An 8,961-nucleotide genomic window follows, 5' to 3' on the forward strand; every position below is an offset into this window, starting at 1 on the left:
AATTATGGCAATTATCCCGAATAATATTGCAGTGTTAAACCAAAATTTCATGCTAGTTCTATTTTAATTTAACACAATTATGCTAAAAGATCTACTGATCATACAAAGAAATAACTGTATATAAATAATCAGCAGACTTATATGTGTACTACATACAGAGAGTTAATTACATATCTGCACGTACTAGTACTAGTTCTCGTAGTACTGGAAAAATGCTACCGCACTCTTATACTCGGCCATCGTATCTTTAGCCAGAAAAGAGAATTGATGTGCGGCCCAGTAACTCGCATAGCCCAAATAATATCATAGCCAGCCGCAGCTAGTCAGTTACCAGACTCGTGTGCTAGTCAAATCCCTAATCGAGCTTCCTACTGCGCTGCCGCCGCGCACAAGAAATCCGGATCGGATAAGCGGCTGTTGCGGGAGTGAGCCAGTTCTGCGAGGATGGCACCGATGCGCGGCAGTCGGGGCTAAGGCGTCGCGCGCGGCGGCGGGAGCACCGGCCTGAGGCGCACGGCAGCGGGAGCACTGCCTGATGCGCACGGCGGCTCCTGATGCGCACGGCGGCGTGAGCACGACCTGAAGCGCAGCAGCTCCTGATGCGCACGGCGACAACAACACCACCCTGAGGCGCACGGTGGTGGTAGCACCACCTGATGTGCGTGGGCGAGGCCTAATTATGCGATTTTCCAGGCAAGTTCTATCAGACAGATTAATCTACTGTCAATTTTTTAAATAGATTCATGTAATTAGATTTAATTGGCTCTGATACCAAATGTAAGAAATATTGCTGGGATAACGCAATTGCTAATCGGATCTCATCTAATACACATGAACACTACTCGATTCGATGCGGAAATTAGTGGATAGTAGTGTGTTTATATCTCCGTTTGAAGAGGCCATCTCGGTGGAGTAAGGAGAGTCTGATGACAAACTGCAGCAGCGTAGTAGATCACTCCGGTACCTCGCCGGAATAAGGAGAGGCCTTCACGTCAACGTCCAACGCACCCCCGATTGGATTTGGAGTGAATTTCGGAGGGCACTATTATCCTAAACGATACGACGATCAAATAGGTGCAGGGATGCCCTCCTTTATATATAGCGTTGTATATGACGTAGGACCTAACCATAATCTCTACTCCTAATGGAGCAGTTGGTAGTCTCGCTTCCAGGTTTTTTTTCGTCCCACCTCACCCGGTTTTTTTTGGTACTTCTTTGGTACTTCCTCCCACCTCCCACCCGTTTCATTTCGCTGGTTTTTTTCGTCCCTCCCCTACTCCACCGGTTTAGTTTCGCGTCACCCTCTCACACAACGAAAAAAATCTTAACGGATCATAACTTTCCATGCGTCACCCTCCCATCAATGCAATTTGATTTAAGAAACATATAATAAATTTTAAGGAAACAAATAACAGACTTTAAAGAAAAATCCAATTTTAAGGAAACAAATCAATCGATCCATCCAAATCAAACGATCCATCTCATCAATGTAATTTGCTTTAGGAAACATATAATGGATGTGAAGGAAACAAATAATAGACTATCTAAATCAATCGATCCATCCCATCAATGCAATTTGATTTAGGAAACATATAATAAATTTTAAGGAAACAAATAACAGACTTTAAAAAAATCCAATTTTAAGGAAACAAATCAATCGATCCATCCAAATCAAACGATCCATCTCATCAATGCAATTTGCTTTAGGAAACATATAATGGATGTGAAGGAAACAAATAATAGACTATCCAAATCAATTGATCCATCCCATCAATGCAATTTGATTTAGGAAACATATAATAAATTTTAAGAAAACAAATAACAGACTTTAAAGAAAAATCCAATTAACTAATCTCTACTCTTAAAGGCCCCTCGATTGATTTTTGTCCCTCGCTTCTTTTGCCAGCACTTATACAATGGAAGGAATTATAATCCACCTATTTGTTCTCCTATATATCCGTGCAGGCAATACAACATAAACCGGTGAAAAAAACACTCACCTCGCACGTCCCCCTGCCTGCAATCCCGAAACGCCGCCATCGCTCCAGGCTCCAGCCTCCGCCCTCCTACATCTTGCCCCTCTCCAACCTCAGAGACCTCCGCCACCGCCGCCATCTCGGAACCCCAGTTCAGGGCAGGACTCAGAGAGGGTGTGGCTGTGGACGACGCTGCCGCCGTCGCAGAACCCTAGGGCAGGGCGTGGTCGCGTTGCGGGCAGCGCGAGCGGCCGTGCGTCTCCCCCGTCAGGCTGTCCTCGGCAGGAACTCGGGACCTCCTCCTGACAGAGCTAAGGCCCTCCGAGGTCCAAGTCGCTGTGCGGCGTGCACAGTAATCTCCCCGGCCTACTCTGTCTTCACGTCAATGCTCATGTGCTCCGACCCTCCCCGACCCCTCCCAGCAAGCAGCAGAGTCTCTCGGGTTCGAGCTCCACCGGGCCGCCGGCGGCGGCGTCCATGTTCGTTGGGCGGAGCACAACGCTAGGTTTGAAATTCACCATGATGCTACTGATGAGGCTCTCCTTCTCCTTTGTTTCGTCTGGGTTTTTTCGTCCCCCCTCCCACCACCCCATCTCGTCTGGGTTTGAAATCAATAAGAGCAGCACAAAGTCTAGGTCCCTGTCTCGGTGGCAGACGGAAGGAGAAGAAGGATTGATATGTATGAGAATATTAATATTGAACTCTTAAAGTTAATGTGGCCCCGTTGCAACGCACGGGCGTTCTTCTAGTCTTAATTAGCCCCCCAATCATAGGCGCAAATTGCTAATTACCGTTAATTAGTGTTAATCCCATAATTCACTATTGGGCCCACTTTAAGTAATTAACATTTTAACCATTTAATCACTTATTTTTTCCAACACATGCATGTGCGGGTTCACCAGCAGGAGGATGATTACCACCGAGGACATGAAGCTCGCCGCGTTGCAATAGAAGAAGGTGGAGTAACGGCGAGGGTAGTTGCTGGCAAGTACCGCGTGCCCAGCGGCGTGCCCGCCATCATCGTCGAGCCAGAAGCCGCCCGATGGAGTGAGCCCAGCTTGGTACGTGATGGTGACGACCAGGATGGCGAACAGCAGCAGCAGCTTGCGCTTCTTCTTGAGCAGCTCCGGCTTCTCCGTCCTGGTGGTCTTGAGCGTGAAGGAGACGATATGGACGACGACGCAGACCAGGATGCCGCCTGCCAGGGCGACGACGCGGACGGACGTGTTCACGTCCCGGCCGCACCCGACCGCGTAGGCAGCCATGAGGCTGAGGCGCTGAGCAGGTCAAGTATCATGGCGGTCTCCAGTGCGTGGTTCCTGTGGACGGCGCTCGACGCGTGCCTGGTCAGGACCATCAGGATGACGACGGCGGAGGTGACGAGGGCGAGGGAGTTGAAGGCGAAGAAGACCTTGTAGCGTCCGGCGTGCGTGGTCAGGAGTATCGGGTCGTCGCCCGTGTGCCCGCGTCGCGAATGCCCGGCCAGAAGCCGTCCGGCGGGTTCATCCCTGCTTGGTACGTGATGGTCGCCGAGAGAGTGGCAAGAAGCAGCACTGCAGTGTGCGCCCTCTTTACCTCCGTGGTCGTCGTCTCTGTTCCATGGCCATCTTCTTCTTCCTCACTGTCCCTGGGTAGGTCGTAGTAGTAACTTATTGATCACTAACAAGTTGTATTATTGAATTATATTCTACCTATCTCAAAATTTATTTATTGCTCAGTAATTGTCTCAAAACCAGTAACAAGTTATATTCTACCTGTCTCAAAATTTATTTATATATGAGAGGCCTAAGACTAGTTACAATGGGGAGTAACTTAGAATAGTAACATGTATATGTTACTAGTCTATGTTACTACCTCCACAGTGGGTAGTAACATATGTGTTGTGTCATGCATCACTTTATTTATTAGATTGTAGACTCATCTTTTCTTGATATGTGTGATGTTACAGTAACTAGCTGTGTTACTGCATGTCTCTTTTTCTTCATTAATTACATGCCACATTATCTATTTTGTCTAGATAAGTGTGATGTTACCACCTATGTTATTTCCATTGTGGGTAGTCTAAGATACAAGTGTCTTATTAGGACACAATTCCTACCCTATCTACACACAGTCCAAATTCAAGTCCAACTATAACCTACCTTGTACAATTATTTGACACAACTCTAACAAACTCCACATTGGCGAATATTCTTCACCACCTTGAATTCATCCATACGTCGAACCTCCATGTACATTGGACTTGAGATACGTCGTCAGCACCGATGCTACTCCCAGACTCCATGTGACTCCACCTGCAACTTTAGTCCCTTCTCATCTTCTTCATAGTTAACACTCGAACAAAATTAAGTTCTTCATACTCAACTTTGTGCTCCCAACTTCCGGAGTATCCATTCAATGCCATCACACACCGACCACTGTCTGCGTGAAAAATGAACAACCCACATATTGGACGCCACATATAAGAGTTACCTGAACTCAACGTCACCGCTCTTTCTTGACCGTCTATCTGAAACTTGAAGGAATTTCACCATCGCCTTCTGTCACCCTGAGTCAAATTCGCAGTTGTCTCATCCTTCTTCCGGATAATCTCTACCATGTCCCATAGCTATAGCACTCCGCCTCCTTCTGCATTTGTCATTCGCACTTTGCCATGTGCACCGAACACCACAAAATATACGGCCATGTATTCTCTCAGCTTTTGACAATTTCAGACTCTCCATCACTTTCTCAGATTTCCTATGGTCCACTCTCATCCATCTGACATGTCAAACTCGATAGATCTAGTCACCAACTTGAACCTGGTACTCACCAACACTGCCTCAGCACCCTCTCCACACCAGGGGCGGATCCAGATTGGAAATTACCCGGTGTCCATACAGAATAATGCATGCCTACATGTCAAATAATTCAATGATCTACACACTAAATCAATGGATTACATTAAGCAAGTTCAAATTGGACCCGGTGCCGGTGACACCGGCTAGCTCTACATAGCTACGCCCCTGCTCCACACTTTGTCCGACCACATGTGTGACCACTTGTGTCTAGGTCTGTCGTTGTGTCCCGTGCTTACCGCATGCCTCGCCTCTATCACCGCGTCAAGCATCTGCTGTCCTGGTCGAGTCTTCCAAGGTCGCAAACCCACATCAATTAACCCCCACTGAACATAACCACCGATCATCATCGACTGATGCCGAGTATCACGTCTCCATCAGACCACCGGGACCCAATCCGATCCACGTGTCTCTTGCTATCCCGCTGAAACAGGCTTCGACTCTCCATGCATTTACGCCGTAGCCCCTCCATCAGCACAGAGTGAAGTTGGCCAGCTTCACCTTCAACATGACTCCATGTAGACAATCCAGTCTGACCCAGCCAAAATTATCCGACAGCAACTATGCTCCACCCTGCGTCGTGTCTGCCCTGCACATCCCTGTGCATTGCTTGACTCTCTGTGTATGCATGATCCTCCCACGACGAGCTCCAGACTCCTCCGAACCTTATACGCACATTGCCAACATGCCTCCGCACACTCCAAGTCCCCTTGAAACTTGTGCCCACTGCTTTGACAGCTCCACAATTACTTCTAACCTCCCTCATAGTTCTAAAAAACTTTTGCGTCCAATAAACCAATTTACCTTCGATTCTCCATGGAGCACCTTATTCTCAGATCTCGAGTAGACCGTAATCAAGCTTAGCCAGTGCACAATATTCCTGCAACCTTCCATCTACCCTTAGCAAATATGGATCAATTCCTCCTTTTTAATCCACCTCAATGCTCCTGGACACTGGTGCGCCTTGGGGCTTACACCTTTTTTTTCTTGTAACAAATCACGTGATCCATTGCTCCTGTCAGATCAATTTGCTCGCAGCCGGCTTCCCACATGGTGCCTGGACGAGACTTGCCTGCTCCCCGCGCATGCGCCCATCCGTGCTCCCGCATACGTGGCTTGATTTGATAGAAACAAAATAAGGCCTGGCCCCACCCCTTAAATTAGGGGGAGGATGATTAGATTAGAAAGGAAAAAGAAAAAAAAGACAGCCGTAGGATGAAATGGGAGCACAGATGGAAGCATGGGGAGGGAGCAGGCAAGCTAGATCCATGGTGCCTTGCTTCACGCAGCTCCCCACAGCCCAACCTGGGCCACTGCCAGTGCTAGCCATGCCCGCCCGCCTGCGACTAGGCCACCCCTCCTTCAGTGCGTCGGCCACGCCCGCATCCTCGGGCATCCAGCGTTCGGCGCACATACCCTGGCAAGCTAGTCCGCATGTGCCGCCAGCCACCGATCGCATCTCATCGATACCAAGACGCCAAGAAGTTCCGCTGCAGCTCAATTCCGCCAATCCGCATCTAGCCTGCTGCCGCCGCAATCGGATAAAAAACAAACCCGACAGCATCGATCGAAACGAATCCCATGTCGACAACTTCCAATGGTTCCTCCGGTCGCTACCAGTAACGTGAACAAACCATGCCGCACCATTGATCTTCCTCATAGTCGCCGATTGAACGACCGATTACTGCGTGACCAATTGGACGAGATATTCCGCTCCTTCCTCAAGATCAACAGAACCGCAACCTCCTAGTAACCTTGCTTATGATACAGCTTCAATACTGCACCTCTGGCCGCCCGGGCGTCGGCACACGCCGTTGGCTCCCCCGAGTACCCGTGCTATTATGTTGGCATAGGTTACACTATGTGTTTACCCCCGATGTATATGAGAGGCCTAGGATACAAGTGTCCTATTAGGACACAACTCCTACCCTGTCTACACACAGTCCAAAACATTTTTGCAAATGTTACTTTAGAACTGTTTATTAATAGTATAGGGTGGCCTGGGCAATGTGTCTTAGTTGTTGGGACAATGTGAAACTATGGTATTGTACTATTTTGTTGAACAAAGAATTGATCAATATGACAAGATTTGTCTTCTTTGGAGCGAATACAATACTTTTTGGGGAAAGTTTTCAAAAATTAAAATATATTTCATGAAGAGTGGGAGCATGGGAGCATATGATATTCTCCCATATTCTTAGATAAGGAAGCTACAGCCTAGCTATGAATTAATTATTCAATCAGAAAAATATCTTACACATATTACGGGCCTACACCCAACAGTTTCACAGGAATAAGTCAGTGGCAGTAAAAGGTGAAGCTCCTTAGTCAGGTTTGTTCAGGTGAGTACCTTTCCTGATACAAGAATCGTAAAAGTGAAATTTTTTAGAGATAAATTAGCACCGAGAGTTCTGTATAGGAAGTTACTGCAGAATCTATGTTCCATTGAATCATCTCAGTTGCTTGTTTATGGTGTTTTAATTTCAAGCTATTATGTTTCCCCTTTTAGGGCTAACTCGGTCTCAAGCTCATACCAGTGTCCCCTTTTAGGAGAGTTATTCTTATTTGACTTTGCACATCTCTCCAATGTGCTATGTTTGTAGGTTAGGGGGAGTCTGCATGCTTTAGATCAAGTTTGGCTGAAGATAACATTGTAGCATGTTTTCATGTGGGAGCTGGTTAAGATTTAAGAGTAGTGCCCACATAATGCAACTTCTTTGTGCAACTGTTATACTTATAGATCGCTACTCACTGGGTCTCATGTTTCTTAAGAAGATTGCATCTCCAGTGGTCTTTAGCTATAAATACGATCATCTAAAGAGTAATTGGATGATGACTGGCCATTGACAAGCCTACATGTCATTATCTTCACGTTCAAGGCCAGTCAGATATCTTCATGTTCTTCATGAAGTAGAAGTGACGGTGGCGAGTGGAACAATTAAGGATTGGCCCGGTTTCTCCCATTCCGTTTGGCGTTTGTTGGGGCACCGGCGAGGAGCCAGGGGCCTTTTGCGTCGCACATTCGGGTGGCTGTTTTCAGCTTTACTACATTCTCCTATTGCTTAATAGAAACCTATCGCTCAAGGTGAGAACTTGAGTTTGCTGACATGTGTAGTGGCTGTTGCAGGAAGGACAACAACGCCTCCCTCTCACTTCGCAATTTCAGGTTGCGTCTTCGTCTTCAGGGATCCTCGTCGAGCATTGGAACCACGCTGAAGCAGGGTTCGCCGCCCAGCCCTGGAGTCCTGACTCGAACCTTGACGGTGATCTGTTTTGTATATGAAATGATTGTGATTGTGATGTGTAAGGAAAGAGTGGATAGGGATCGATTGTGCTCGTGAGGGATACAAGGCTTTAATTGAATAGATTGATTGTGCCCATGGTATGAATAGCATAGACGAATTAGATACTCCCTCCGTTCGGAAATACTTGTCTTAAAAATGGTTGTATCTAGACTTAAACAAGTCTAGATACAACCATTTTTAGGACAAGTATTTCCGAATGGAGAAAGTATATTGGAAAGTTGTGATTGTGATGTGTAAGGAAAAAGTGGATAGGGATTGATTGTGCTACGTGAGGAATGGAAGGATCAATGGGTTTTTTTTCTGTTTTTTTCCTCATTATTTCTCCACCGGTATTTTGTGGGTGGAGATAAACAAATCGGTGGGGATGGGAAGGCGTGCGAGGTGGGATGTATCATGGGGGAGTCTAACGAGACCAAACCACAATGTACTCCCCCATTAGGAGTAGAGACTTTATATATTTATTTTTTTGAGGGAAGGCCATCATGCTAGCTTTATTAAAATTAAAGAGGGATATATCGTCCACAAGGTATGGAACTAGGCAGCCCGGAAGCTCCTCCGTCTAACTACTAGAAATCTTATTACAAAAACCATGATTAGCTAGCACATGCGCCTCTTGATTAGAAGAACGATAACAATGTTTAAATTTGACCTTCCCAATTGACGAAGACACGTCCACACATTCCGCAAAGATCGCCGCCGCATCATCCCACCATCTTGACTATCCAGTACAATAATCAATTACCGTTAAGAAGTTAGACTCAGCTTCCACTCGAGGGAACACCAGAGTTTGCAAAGATTAGTCCATCACGCATAGCCATAGTCTCCGTTGTCACCACATCTACT

Source organism: Triticum dicoccoides, chromosome 5A (genome assembly GCF_002162155.2).
Source record: "Triticum dicoccoides isolate Atlit2015 ecotype Zavitan chromosome 5A, WEW_v2.0, whole genome shotgun sequence".
NCBI lineage: Eukaryota > Viridiplantae > Streptophyta > Magnoliopsida > Poales > Poaceae > Triticum > Triticum dicoccoides.